A 16,778-nucleotide genomic window follows, 5' to 3' on the forward strand; every position below is an offset into this window, starting at 1 on the left:
CTAGAATCCAACACACCTGGAGAATGAGTAACCTTTCCAAACAAGCACAAACATGGGTACAATTTAAGAACAAAAAAGATTAAGTCCAACTCTCAGACACAGGGACAGGACAATTAAAGGATTATACAGGGCGACAGCTGACCACATACAGATCTTTGGTAAACAAAAACTTATTCACAAAACATATTAAAATACATATACAAAGAAAAAATCTCTAAGGCAACTAATTTGTATTTTAAGTCTATAATTGTATCTTTGGTGTCATTCTTAAACATGTTACAAATATAAGGGTCTAAATGAAACAGCAACAACTAATATTAAAATTACAATGGAAAGTAAGTTGTATTATGGCAGATTATAAAAGATTTCGTGACAGACATCTTTCATCTTGCAACTACTGAGCTACCAATCCAATTTATCCGGTGGTTGTTTTCACTTAAATGAATGAATATTGCATTAGATGTTTGCCCAGTTCTGACAGAATATTTGTGCTGTTTTAGTCTTATTAGTCGTAGCCTATCTCATTTAGACCCTTGTATTTGTACATGTTTAAGAATGACCTCAAAGATAGAATTACAGACTTAGATACAAATTATTTGCCTTAGAGATATTTTCTTTGTATATGTATGTTTATGTTTACCAAAGATTTGAATGTGGTCAGCTGTCGCCCTGTACAATCCTTTAATTACTCTGCCCCTGTGTCTCAGCAGTTGGACTTAAATTTTTTTTCTTAAATTGTACCCATGTTTATGCTTGTTTGGAAAGTTTACTCATTCTCCAGGTGTGTCGGATTCTAAGTAATAATCTCCTTATAATCCCTATTTGTCACTTATACGACCTTTTCTGTACACTGAATTTCTCATGTAAGTCAGTTTGTCTGCCGAGTAAAGGACGTTGAGTCGAAAGATCTTGCAGAAAATCGTTGTTTATCTTTCCTTCGTGGCTTATACCTTTATTTATGGATTTATCACGTTCCAAACTTTTGTGATCAGTTATACACACTCACACACACACACACACCACACACACACATATATATATATATATATATATATATATATATATATATATATATATACATATATAAATATGCATATATAGATATGTATATACATACATATATATATATATATATATATATATATATATATATATATATATATATATATATATATATATGTATTGTGTGTGTGTGTGTGTGTGTGTGTGTATGCTTATATATTCGGCAGTTAAATTTCGGTGGAAAATTGGTAAAAAAAAAACAAACCTATGCCAAAAAAAACGATAAAGATAAAGTAAGGACAGACGCAGACAGGAGAAAAAAAAATCCTATTCACCTCTAATGGTTTGGCTACAGGATACTGAAAATTAGGTTATGGTTTAATAACTATAGTAGATTCGCATCAACCGTACATCTGATGTCTAGGCCAGTCTCTTACGACGTTCCTGATTGGCTGTTGATAAGCCAACCACAGGGCTGGAAACCTTCAGTCTCTCGAGAGAGTTTCACATAGGCAGGATGTATGTTCCACCTACTCCTGATGGATACTTTTGAAAGACTTATCCCTCAGGATAGGTAGACGCATTGATACTACCCATGTAAACTCTCTCGAGAGACAGAGTTTCCAGCCCTGTGATGGCTTATCAACAGCCGATCAGGACGTCGTAAGGGACTGGCCTAGACATCAAAATACACGGTCGATGTGAACTTACTATAGTTCCATACATATGCAATGCAGCTTAACTGTCCTTTGCTGGAATGCGTTTCTCTGTCATATAAGAACTCCTTCCCATAACTGGTAGTTCACAGCATTTATTAATCATTTGTATGTCACAATTCTACTTTATGATTTCTACATTTATAAGAACATAAAACTGTCACTTCATTGAATGAGTTTCATGTTTTATCTTGAGTTTTCATGAGGAAGCGCTTAACAATGTCAAACTCCTCTCCACTGATGAACGTTTATATATGTATCAAGCGTTTTTATGGAAACTTTCATTTTCACTGATGAACGTTTACACTTGCGTTTTTGTGCAAACTTTCATTTTAAGTATTTTTCTTTTGTGAGAATTATCAAGGGGAAATTCCACGACATCTGAATTATACTTTGTTCGAAAACTTTGAGACACACACTGGATTGCTGCTTGTTGGAGGTTACTTCAAGTTTAGAAAGTCGTGAATAACGTTCGCTCACGAAGTACCTCTGGCAAACCGTGCTGAAGAGAGAGAGAGAGAGAGAGACGAATACGAAGTGTTTGTTTTGCAAGAGCTTTGTCGTCGATGGCGGCCTGGGCACGGCAGCTTCTAAAGCCGTTGCCAATATCTCGACTTTCAGAAAATTCTCTGAAAAGAGTCGGTATCGATGGTGGATATGGTATCCTATTTTCCGCTGAAATAAATGGATACTGTTTTTAACTTCACGGGGGGTGGGGGAGTAGTTTTAATCCACACCTTTGTATTACACATGAAAACACATAGACACACATGTATATATATATATATATATATATATATATATATATATATATATATATATATATATATATATATATATATATATATATATATATAAATATAGATATTATATATATGTACATATAGTTTACTCCTCACTTCTGTCACTTCCTCAACACCTCAGTAAGAAAGAGAGAGAGTGAGAGAGAGGGGGGGGGGGTGTCATAGGAGGACTTAAATTCCCTTCCGCAACAGTTAAATTTCATTAAATTCCAACAGCGGGACGCCCTCGCCCGTTTGCCAGTAGTCGAAAAATCTTTGAGTCATAAAGGACAAATTGACACTTATCGTTATCTGGCTTAGCTCTTTGTTAGTAATGACCGAATCTATATTTTCTTTTACTTTAATATTTACTGTTTTATAGTAAGAATGATGTATAAACATGAGATGTATATTCATCGAATTTATCCTTGTTTTCCGTTAATAATTATATACAGGTATAAAATAGAAACAATCGTATTGGCGTCTTAGGACAAGAATAGTATTTTCTGGGAGATTTTTATGAAAAGTAATTGCATTATTATTATTATTATTATTATTATTATTATTATTATTATTATTATTATTATTATTATTTACTGAAAAGGGTTTACTCTGGTGCCACTCTACTGTTAGAGGGAAACGCCCAATGTTGAAATATATCAATCTAGGCCTATTCTTCTTACTGGGGGGTTAAGGGTGACAGCTCAAGAAAATACTGCCTTTCTATTTTTCAAATACTAATTTATAATGAAATAGGCGGTTTCGTGTCCTCCCCCATCACGACTGCGACCTGCTCCAGTCAATTAAATATTTCGTGCACAGGTCAATTGCGTCTCAATAGGTTTTAGAAGCTAGTGCATAGATCATTCTCATAGTCCCTTTCTGGGAGTTCGAGCAGTCTAGTTGTCGCTACTGAGCCTAGCATACTATAGTAGATTCACATCAACCGTGCATCTGATTTCTAGGCCAACCAGTCCCTTACGACACTCCTGATCGGCTGTTGATAAGCCAGTCACGGGCCTGGAAATCTTCTTTCTCGAAGGAATCACAGGCAGGATGTATGTTCCAAACTCTCCTGAGGGATACTTTTGAAAAGACATATCCCTCAGGAGAAGTTGAACATGCATTTTGCCAATGTGAACTCTCTCGAGAGACTGTGACTGGCTTATCAACAGCCAATCAGGAGCCGCGTAGGGGGACTGACTTAGATATCAAATGCACGGTTGATGTGAATCTACTATACCACACAACGAGCTCTCTCTTGTGTGTGTGTGTGCCTTTTTTTTTCATTGAATCATGCATGCACTAAATAACTTGACTGTTCACAGGGACGTGGGTTCCATGTTCTGCTTCAAGTTTAGACAAGAAACAACGAAGAGTGACAACCTTCTCCATTATGAACGTTTAGTTCTTCTAACGCGTGTGTTATGCAATCTTACCTTTGACGTTTTGTTGGGAAGTTTGCAAGTGAAAGTTCCACAACATAACGTTCTGTTTTGGCACGAAAAAACATCATAAACACGGAAATGCTTCTTGTCCGAAGTTGCATCAATTTCGCGTTCAAGTTAAACAAGGCGTGATCCGACCTCCAGTTATACTCGGGACAGTTAAAAGATTTCCCCCCTCCCCCCCTCATGCATAAGTTGTAAACATTACATTTCTAACTTAACGTAAATCAAAAACGTTCTAAAATCTACGGTCAAATAGAGCGTTGTTTCACCGACGAAAATTAAAGTAAATACACTATATTTTATCAGAGATAATTGTTCTGTACTGTTTAACATGCACATTAATTATTTTTTTTATTTTCGCTCTAAAAAATAAAGCATAAATAGACTATCCCAAAATTCCTGTATCTTTACCTCGACGCGAAATACCTTTTTCAGACCATTTTTAGGCTTTCTATAGACCTTTCCTAACCCCAATAAGAACAACAACGGCAAGAACCAAACAACAATAACAACAAAGTAGTTGTAGGCTTACTCCCCGAGTAGGCGCAAGTTAGAAAATGAAAGTAAGGAATGAATGACAGCTCGGGTAGGTTTCAAGAGGCACATATATATACATATATGCATATATAAACGTATATAATATATCTATCTATCTATCTATCTATCTATCTATCTATCTATCTATCTATCTATATATATATATATATATATATATATATATATATATAGATATATATATATATATATATGTATGTATATATATATTACGTAAATACATACATAGATACCCTCACTGTATTTTATTCTATACAAATCTCCATTCGTATCTAACGTCCCTTCAAATGTTCTCAATCCAAGAATGCTTGGGTATTCCAACTCCGCTGGTGCCCACAGGAGCCCAGCTGACACAGTGATATTTTATCCTCGCAGGGGTAGTGCGAAGGACATGTCCCAAGGCATTTCCATCTGCATTTCGTCCTTCATCTCATCTACATATGGAACTTCCATATTAATTTCCCTTATGGCACCATTTCTCATTTTGTCCCGCTATCTAACTCCGAGAAGTCTTAAAGCTTTATTTCACTTCGACGAAATACTGTAGATATGATTTTTCTCTAAACATACGCTGACGTATTTTCCATATCGCAATAAAAGATTATATTAGACTCATGAATGACAGTACTTCGTACGCATTTTGATATGTTTGATTACTAAATCTTATTCATCCTTTCTCTAAATAATATTTGTTCATCCCTTTCTGCATAGTCATTATTCCTGTTTCTTATATCGAATACCATCTCTCTAGACAAACGATGCAATCTATTAACAAGCTTTATCATTCTTGAGGTTGGTTTTGGCTGAATAAAGTTTGTTTATATTTTCATCTTTTACTCCAATTTAAACCTTTATCCACATCCCTCCCCTCCCCGTCTCTCTCATTCTTAAGGTGTTTGGCTAAATAAATAGATAAATCACCATCACTCCAATTTAAACCTCTCTCTCTCTCTCTCTCTCTCTCTCCTCTCTCTCTCTCTCTCTCTCTCTCTGGCTATCGAAATCTGCACCAATGAATATTTATTGTCTCTAGGGCTACCCGAGAGCAGACATCATTCCTGTATGAACTCCGAGTCGGGACTGACGGATTTCCAAGTCCGCCGAAATTAAGTTTGATGGAGATATTCCTCCCGTTTGTGCGAGTGAGTTGATTTGCAGGACCTGAGGCTTTGATTTGGTGCTCTGCGCGTATCATTTTAGTCAGGATTCTAAGTAAGACTTTTTCCTTAAAGGAGGTAAAAGCCAATTGTGCAAAGGAGAGCTTTCAGCAAGATACTCTCTTTATAAATTATAAGCGTTCTAATTAAACATAACTTTTTTACAAAATAAAAATATTGTATTTGCTAATTACAATAAGTAAAATAAATTACAATAAGTAAAATAAACGTTTACAATCTTTAAAGATTGTAATCGCTCCAATTAAACATAACTTTTTTTATTTCAAAAAATGAAGGACAATAAGTGAATTATATAAGTAAAAATAAACGTTTACAATATTTACAGATTGTAATCGTTCTAATTAAAAAATAACTTTTTTTTAATTGCATTTTGCAATACCGAAAAACCACGATAATAAAATAAAGGGCAATTTACTAAAAAAACACTGAAGTTGTTGGTGAACGAATTCCATTTGATGTTTATTATAAAGACTTAAAGTTCAAATATATTTTTAAACAAATAACCTGGAAGTTATTTAAGATAAATATTAGAAGCAGTGTAGATATTAATAAAAATGAACAATATACTTGAATTTCTCTCTTCACAGAGATTTTTGAAATCGTGGTTGATCTAACGTTGGAATATTTAAAAAAATATTTAAGTAAATTAATTATCTTTTTATAAACCGTGATACGTATAAAAAGCAAAATGACCGTTCTGAAAGCAATGAATCCATTTGAGCCTTCAAACACGAATTAGTAACCTCCCTTATGTTAGTGGACGATAAATTCAATACCTTTACCTTGAAGTCCATGTTTCAAACTCATAAAGATGTCTTAATGACGAATTCCATTTTACTGGACAAATTGTTCTCGAGAATCGATCATTGACTGATCAATTTTAGTTTATCCTTGTGTTTATCTGATTACGCCGTTTACTTTTTATTTTTGTACTTCTTTGCTTAGCGTTGCTCTCTCTCTCTCTCTCTCTCTCTCTCTCTCTCTCTCTCTCTCTCTCTCTCCCTTTTACTTGTATTTACATGGTATTTTTATTTCTTACAAGTAAATAAGTTATATACTCAATAATCTTGGGGGTTTCTTTTCCATATTCGGAAGAAAACCGAATGAATTTTTTAATAATAATAATAATAATAATAATAATAATAATAATAATAATAAGAATAATAAAATAATAAATAATAATAATAATATAATAATAATAATAATGGAAAAAGAAACCCACAAGTTATTGAGCATAACATGTTTACATGTAAGTATTAAAGAGTATTTTAGTTACTTGCAAGTAAACAAGTTATACTCAATAATGTTGTGGGTTTCTTTTTTCTATATTCGGAAGAAAACTGAATGAAGTTTTTATTTTTTTAATATAATATAATAATAATAATAATAATAATAATAATAAATAGTGACCTATCCCTGATGGGTAGGGTCCAGCTATGGGTTAAATAGCAAAACTCAGCAATGATGGAAAGAAATGAAGGAATAAACGACAACGACGTAAATGGAACCTCTGGCAAACAGAGGAGTTCGTGCGGCAACCAGGTATTCAACCCAATTGAAGGGGAAGACGTCAGGTACTTGGAGGTCGTCATCCAGCAACTGATCACCACAACGACAGTAATCAACAGTCTGAGATTGGAGCTACAGAGGCAAAAAGGAAGAAATGGACAAGAGAGGAAAATAAGGAAATATGGAGATGCTACATCAGAAGCAACCCGACGGAGAGAGGATATAGAAGAAGATTGATCAACATCTGGAATGAGAGGAATAACACCCCCCAAACAGAGCAGAGGCTGGCAGACCAAGTAAGGAACAATAAAGAAAAAGAACTGGCTCTCCCCAACAGAAAAAGAAGAACTGGAAAGGGAAATGTCACACGACAACGAATTACACGAAGACGAACTGAGAGACGATGCCACAGAAGACGACAGGGAGGATGAGGTATCAAACAATGACACACGAAGAAACACGACGAAGTAACAGAGAGGACGGAATGGGTAGAAAAGATTAGACAATGGATGGAGCCAGATACAGAGAGAACAAAGATCGCCTCCATGAAAAGGCCTACAACACCAAGAAATTAAGGGAGAAAACAAGTGAGGTCAATGAAATAATGGGCATAATACACACCACCAGTATCACAGAAACAAATAACTTGGTATATGCAGGAGCAAGATTAGTAGCAGAACTGATGGGGATTCGAACACCAACCACCACCAACACAACACCAACAGAAACCAAACCAGCAACCTCCATGGAAAAGGCGCCTGGAAAAGCAAATCATGGTGATGAGATCTGACTTGAGTAAAACTGAAAGAGATGGCAGAAAAAAAGGCTAAGAAACAAGAAAACAAGGGAGGAACTCAACGAGAAATACAAAGTACAAGAGAGGGGACTAAACAACGCAATAGAAGATGTAAAACAGAGGCTTAAGGCCAAAGCACATAAGATCCAACGGTACTGAACAGGAATAAGGGATACCAACAGAACAAACTATTCGGAACAACCAGAAAAGACTATACAGCCAACTAAGAGGGGAAGACAACCACCCAGAAATTCTGAAGCCGAACAAAGTAAGAGACTCTGGAAAACATATGGAGCAATCCGGTATCACACAACAAAACATGCAACATGGCTCCAGGAAGTCAAGAAGAAGAACAGGGAGAATAAAACAAAGAATCACAGAGATCACGACAGACACAGTCAGACACCAACTAAAGAAAATGCCAAACTGGAAAGCCCCAGGTCCCGATGAAGTCCATGGATACTGGCTCAAAAACTTCAAGGCCCTACACCCACGAATAGCAGAACAACTCCAGCATTGTATCTCAAATCACCAAGCACCCAAATGGATGACCACAGGAAGAACATCCTTAGTACAAAAAGACAAGAGTAAGGGAAATATACCCAGTAACTACAGGCCTATCACCTGCCTACCAATAATGTGGAAGTTACTAACAGGTATCATCAGTGAAAGGCTATACAAACTACCTAGAGGAGACAAACCATCCCCCACCACAGAAAGGCTGCAGAAGGAAGTGTAGGGGCACAAAAGACCAGCTCCTCATAGACAAAATGGTAATGAAGAACAGTAGGAGAAGGAAAACAAAACCAACCTAAGCATGGCATGGATAGACTATAAGAAAGCCTTCGACATGATACCACACACATGGCTAATAGAATGCCTGTAAAATATATGGGGCAGAGGAAAATACCATCAGCTTCCTCAAAAATACATGCGCAACTGGAATACAATACTTACAAGCTCTGGAATAAGACTAGCAGAGGTTAATATCAGGAGAGGGATCTTCCAGGGCGACTCACTGTCCCCACTACTCTTCGTAGTAGCCATGATTCCCATGACAAAAGTACTACAGAAGATGGATGCCGGGTACCAAACTCAAGAAAAGAGGCAACAGAATCAACCATCTGATTGTTCATGGACGACATCAAGCTGTATGGTAAGAGCATCAAGGAAATAGATACCCTAATCCAGACTGTAAGGATTGTATCTTGGGGACATCAGGATGGAGTTTGGAATAGAAAAATGCGCCTTAGTCAACATACAAAAAGGCAAAGTAACGAGAACTGAAGGGATAAAGCTACCAGATGGGAGCAACATCAAACACACAGATGAGACAGGATACAAATACCTGGGAATAATGGAAGGAGGAGATATAAAACACCAAGAGATGAAGGAACACGATCAGGAAAGAATATATCAGAGACTCAAGGCGATACTCAAGTCAAAACTCAACGCCGGAAATATGATAAAAGCCATAAGCACATGGGCAGTGCCAGTAATCAGATACAGTGCAGGAATAGTGGAATGGACGAAGGCAGAACTCCGCAGCATAAGATCAGAAAACCAGGAAACATATGACAATACACAAAGCACTACACCCAAGAGCAAATACGGACAGACTATACATAACACGAAAGGAAGGAGGGAGAGGACTACTAAGTATAGAGGACTGCGTTAACATCGAAAACAGAGCACTGGGGCAATATCTGAAAAACCAGTGAAGACGAGTGGCTAAAGAGTGCATGGGAAGAAGGACTAATAAAAGTAGACGAAGACCCAGAATATACAGAGATAGGAGAAAGACAGAAAGAACAGAGGACTGGCACAACAAACCAATGCACGGACAATACATGAGACAGACTAAAGAACTAGCCAGCGATGACAATTGGCAATGGCTACAGAGGGGAGAGCTAAAGAAGGAAACTGAAGGAATGATAACAGCGGCACAAGATCAGGCCCTAAGAACCAGATATGTTTCAAAGTACGATAGACGGAAATAACATCTCTCCCATATGTAGGAAGTGCAATACGAAAAATGAAACCATAAAAACCACATAGCAAGTGAATGTCCGGCACTTGCACAGAACATACAAAAAGAGGCACGATTCAGTGGGCAAAAGCCCTCCACTGGAGCCTGTGTAAGACAAACATCAGCTACCTTGCAGTAATAAGTGGTACGAGCACCAACCTGAGGGAGTGATAGAAACGATCACGCAAAGATCCTCTGGGACTATGGTATCAGAACGGATAGGGTGATACGTGCAAACAGACCAGACCGTGACGTTGATTGACAAAGTCAAGAAGAAAGTATCACTCATTGATGTCGCAATAGCATGGGGACACCAGAGTTGAAGAGAAAGAGAGGGGAAAAAAGGGATAAGTATCAAGATCTGAAAATAGAAATAAAGAAGGATATGGGATATGCCAGTGGAAATCGTACCCATAATCATAGGAGCACTAGGCACGATCCAAGATCCCTGAAAAGGAATCTAGAAAAACTAGAGGCTGAAGTAGCTCCAGGACTCATGCAGAAGAGTGTGATCCTAGAAACGGCACACATAGTAAGAAAAGTGATGGACTCCTAAGGAGGCAGGATGCAACCCGGAACCCCACACTATAAATACCACCCAGTCGAATTGGAGGACTGTGATAGAGCAAAAAAAAAAATAAATAATAATAATAATAATAATAATAATAATAATAATAATAATGGAAAAAGAAACCCACAAGATATGAGTTAAACTTGTGACTTGTAAGTATTTACATATTTATATAGTATTTTTGTTTACTTCCAAGTCAATAAGTTATGCTCACTAATCTTGTGGGTTTCTTTTTCCATACTCGGAAGACAACTGAATGAAGTTTTTGCATTTTAATAATAATAATAATAATAATAATAATAATAATAATAATAATAATAATAATAATAATAATAATAATAATAATAATAATAAAAGAAAAGACTATGCAGCCAACTAAGAGGGGAAGACAACCACCCAGAAATTCCTGAAGCCGAACCAAGTAAGAGACTCTGGGAAAACATATGGAGCAATCCGTATCCCACAACAAACATGCAACATGGCTCCAGGAAGTCAAGGAAGAAGAAACAGGGAGAATAAAACAAAGATTCACAGAGATCACGACAGACACAGTCAGACACCAACTAAAGAAAAATGCCAAACTGGAAAGCCCCACCCAGGTCCCGATGAAGTCCATGGATACTGGCTTCAAAAACTTCAAGGCCCTACACCCACGAATAACAGAACAACTCCAGCATTGTATCAAATCACCAAGCACCCAAAATGGATGACCACAGGAAGAACATCCTTAGTACAAAAAGACAAGAGTAAGAAATATAGCCAGTAACTACAGGCCTATCACCTGCCTACCAATAATGTGGAAGTTACTAACAGGTCTCATCAGTGAAAGGCTATACAACTACCTAGAGGAAACAAATACCATACCCCACCAACAGAAAGGCTGCAGAAGGAAGTGTAGGGGCACAAAAGACCAGCTCCTCATAGACAAAATGGTAATGAAGAACAGTAGGAGAAGGAAAACCAACCTAAGCATGGCATGGATAGACTATAAGAAAGCCTTCGACATGATACCACACACATGGCTAATAGAATGCCTGAAAAAATATGGGGCAGAGGAAAAACACCATAGCTTCTCAAAAATACAATGCGCAACTGGAATACAATACTTACAAGCTCTGGAATAAGACTAGCAGAGGTAATATCAGGAGAGGGATCTTCCAGGGCGACTCACTGTCCCCACTACTCTTCGTAGTAGCCATGATTCCCATGACAAAATTACTACAGAAGATGGATGCCGGGTACCAACTCAAGAAAAGAGGCAACAGAATCAACCATCTATGTTCATGGACGACATCAAGCTTTATGGTAAGAACATCAAGGAAATAGATACCCTAATCCAGACTGTAAGGATTGTATCTGGGGACATCAGGATGGAGTTTGGAAATAGAAAAATGGCGCCTTAGTCAACATACAAAAAAGGCAAAGTAAACGAGAACTGAAGGGATAAAGCTACCAGAGGGCAAGCATCATCACATAGATGAGAAAGGATACAAATACCTGGGAATAATGGAAGGAGAGGATATAAAACACCAAGAGATGAAGGACACGATTCAGGAAAGAATATATGCAGAGACTCAAGGCGATACTCAAGTCAAAACTCAATGGCGGAAATATGATAAAAGCCATAAACACATGGGCAGTGCCAGTAATCAGATACAGCGCAGGAATAGTGGAATGGACGAAGGCAGAACTCCGCAGCATAGATCAGAAAACCAGGAAACATATGACAATACACAAAGCACTACACCCAAGAGCAAATACGGACAGACTATACATAACACGAAAGGAAGGAGGGAGAGGACTACTAAGTATAGAGGACTGCGTCAACATCGAAATAGAGCACTGGGGGCAATATCTGAAAACCAGTGAAGACGACGTGGCTAAAGAGTACATGGGAAGAAGGACTAATAAAAGTAGACGAAGACCCAGAAATATACAGAGACAGGAGAAAGACAGAACATAGGACTGGCACAACAAACCAATGCACGGGACAATACATGAGACAGACTAAAGAATAGCCCAGCGATGACAATTGGCAATGGGCTACAGAGGGGAGAAGCCAAAGAAGGAAACTGAAGGAATGATAACAGCGGCACAAGATCAGGCCCTAAGAACCAGATATGTTCAAAGAACGATAGACGGAAAACAAAAATCTCTCCCATATGTAAGAAGTGCAATACGAAAAATGAAACCATAAACCACATAGCAAGTGAATGCCCGGCACTTGCACAGAACCAGTACAAAAAGAGGCATGATTCAGTGGCAAAAGCCCTCCACTGAGCTGTGCAAGAAACATCAGCTACCTTGCAGTAATGAGTGGTACGAGCACCAACCTGAGGGAGTGATAGAAAACGATCACGCAAAGATCCTCTGGGACTATGGTATCAGAACGGATAGGGTGATACGTGCAAACAGACCAGACGTGACGTTGACTGACAAAGTGAAGAAGAAAGTATCACTCATGATGTCGCAATAGCATGGGACACCAGAGTTGAAGAGAAAGAGAGGGAAAAAATGGATAAGTATCAAGATCTGAAAATAGAAATAAGAAGGATATGGATATGCCAGTGGAAGTCGTACCCATAATCATAGGAGCACTAGGCACGATCCCAAGATCCCCACCTGAAAAGGAATCTAGAAAAACTAGAGGCTGAAGTAGCTCCAGGACTCATGCAGAACGAGTGTGATCCTAGAAACAGCACACATAGTAAGAAAAGTGATGGACTCCTAAGGAGGCAGGATGCAACCCGGAACCCCACACTATAAATACTACCCAGTCGAATTGGGGGACTGTGATAGAGCAAAAAAAACAAAAAAAAACAAAAAAACAAAAAAAAAATAAAAAAAAAAACAATAATAATAATAACAATTTCCCAGTCATAAACGCCTAGACGTGTTACTGCATCTTTCAGTTCCTCATACAACGCCGGACGTCAAAACACTTCTTTACAAATCCCTCTAAGTGGCCCACTGCCTAACTCATCCTGATGATAACCTCTAAAAAGATTTTACGAGAACCTTCATCCTTCAGACACAGCAAACGCAACTCTTTGAACAGTAAAGAGCCATTGCAGACAGTGCAATGCTACACATTGCAAGCAATAAAGAGCCAGTCAGTGGCTCTTTCCATGATGGAATTGTCACTTTATCTCTCCTTTTTTTATTTTTCTTTTCTCTTTCTCTTTTCTCTTCTTCCTCCTCCCGATCCCGAGGAGTGTGCTACAGACACCTTATTTATTCCTCCTCCTTTTCTTCTCGGGTTCGAGGCAAATGGAGATTTTATTGGGGGCGTTTATTTCCTTCATCTTTTTTTTTTTTTTTTTTTTTTTTTTTTACATTGTGGAGGCTTTAGGTATTACAGAGTATTCAGTTGTAATGTTTATATATGTGAGTTTTGATCAACATAGCACTACTTATTTGCTTGAGTGTACATACACACACACACTACATAACATACAAACATACATACATACATACATACATATATATATCATATATATATATATATATATATATATATATATATATATATATAAAAATAGAGAGAGAGAGAGAGAGAGAGAGAGAGAGAGAGAGAGAGAGAGAGAGAGAGCGCAAATTTATGAAGTATATAAATCTAATTTTTGAGGGCGTCAAAAGTAAGTCGTTAGTTTTATGTAAAAAATCAGATACCATATGTTTTAAAGTATGTTTTAAAAAATGGATGAGTTTGTAATGAAAAAATCAAGAGAACAAGTTAACCAGTTTTGCAAAAGATAAAGTTGATTATTGTAAGTTTTCTTCTGTAGATCATATTCAATGATTTTCAGTGCATTATATATTCTTCGCTCTCCTGGTATATTATTTTTTAATTCTACATACTTACATGTATATGGCATATTAGCGTATTCCTTGACAAGTTCGAATAGTTCCATCTTTCTCAGAAAATTATCGTTATTAATCTAGGTTTTATCCTGTGCATTGCCTTCAAATAAATTTTGAAAGGGTCTGACTTACCCAAACTTAAGCAAAAATAACCATTTTAAAAAAACCATGTTTTTATCCAGGAAATACCACATACTTTAGAAACCAAGAATAAAATTGCTCCAAAGTCGCTACGGCGCAGTCGAGTTTTCCGTACAGCGTGGAATACCGGATAAAACTTTCAACCACGGTCCATGAAACTCTTAGCCGCGGCTCAAGAAACTCAGCTACGGTCCGGTGCCAGAACTGCAATCATGGCTGACTTTAACCTTAAATGAAAAATAAAGCTACTGAGGGCTGCAATTTGCTATGTTTGATGATTGGATGTTGGATGTCAACACACAAATTTGCAGGCCTCTAACCTCAGCAGGTTTTAAGATCTGAGGGCGGACAGAAAAAAGCGTGGACGGACAGATGAGTGAATCTCAATAGTTCTCTTTTACAGACAAATAAAATTGATATGCTTTAATATATCAAACCACTCGATGACGGAGGTTACATCATAATAAAAGTTACATTCTTTGGGGGGAAGTTCACATCACTTCAAGAAATTGTCATATTCTGAAAGATAAGACGTGAGAAAAAGTAATATGCCACGTGAAGTATTTTATTGAAAGGTCGTATTGAATGAAAATGATAAGTTAAGATTTTCCGCTGACTTATAACTTCAGACTTTGAGGAAACAGAGGAAAAATCTCCAATTGCCAAAATGATAAGGTTAGAAGTTTCCTCTGACTTATGACTTCAGACTTTGAAGAAACTGAGAGAAATCTCCTCAAAGTTTCCGGTGACATATTACTTCGGACTTGAGGAAACAGCCCGATAGCAACACCATTTGTATTGTAGAGTAATTTCTTCCTCTCTTCCATATTCTCGTTGTTTGTCTTCTCATCAACAAGCTGATGCGGAAGTAGTGGCTCTTCAATATTGCAGCGATCACTTATCGAACAAGTCCCCATCGAATGCACGGAAAGCGCTAATTTCCAGATAATTGTACGTAATTGGTGATATGTAATGACACTTAATTACGGGGGAATGATGATAACGTTGAATGCCAGATGAGACGACGCTTTTGTCAATAAGTGAGAATATTTTTGAAATCGATGATTGAACGAGGTTCGTTGTAGACAACGAAACAATTACTGGGAATTTTTATCCTGATATTGATGTTTAGCGATGGAAAACAAAGATAAGAAAGCAGAGGAATCAGTTGTTGGTGTTTTATTAGTTATTAACATTATACCACGCAAATAATAAAGTTGAATGATGGAAGTTCATTTTTTGTTATCAAGAATTTGTCATTTTTATTATATTCTACGGTTACTGTTAATACTGGTATTTTACTTTTGTATCATTACTATGAATATATCAAGTTAGAGTTGGTCTGCATTTAATTTTCGTATTTAGCTCTCTGGACCTGACTACTGTAACCACCATTAGGTCTCTAGATGGAAATTAATTTATACAATCTGTGTACTAATGATAATAACTCTCAATGCTTTTTTTTTAATAATAATATTATTTTTATTACTTTATTCTCAATATCATTACTGTTGCAACTGTGTTGATATTGCCGTTTATTTATTTTTTATCATATTATCTCATTTATCTAGATTATGTGTTACCGTCTGTACTTTGTATATTCCACGTATATGGCCTTGAGCTGAAAAGAAAACGATTATTATTATTAGTTATATTATTATTATTATTATTATTATTATTATTATTATTATTATTATTATTATTACATTATTATTATTACATGATATGTGGTGAACTACTCCTGTTGGTAATAATTTTTCATCAGTAATTATGAAAAACTTTTATAAATTTGAAGCTATGAATCATCCGAGCTCAGACTGATTTCGATTTGGTTATAACGGAAAGTGACATTTTCGTAAATAGGGTACCTTGAATTCGTGAATTTTTCAAGTTCCCTTACGGCATAGTACACTGTTACACTCGAGATTTTGCCTGGAATAATAGTTTTTTCGCGTGGGTAAATAAATACACCACAGACAAGGACACGTCTACACCCACACCCTGTTTCTTTTGTAGATCAGCCCTGAAGACAACGTTACCCATGTGTCTACATTCATGCGGTGTAGAAAGTTCCTAGTTGGACTTGTTTTACGTTCTCGTCTACCGACTCGGTACTCCGGAGTTCGGTTCCCCGCTCTGCCAACGCGGAAACAGAGGAAATTGCTTCTGGTGATTAGAAATTAA

Source organism: Macrobrachium nipponense, chromosome 19 (genome assembly GCF_015104395.2).
Source record: "Macrobrachium nipponense isolate FS-2020 chromosome 19, ASM1510439v2, whole genome shotgun sequence".
In the NCBI taxonomy this organism is placed as follows: domain Eukaryota; kingdom Metazoa; phylum Arthropoda; class Malacostraca; order Decapoda; family Palaemonidae; genus Macrobrachium; species Macrobrachium nipponense.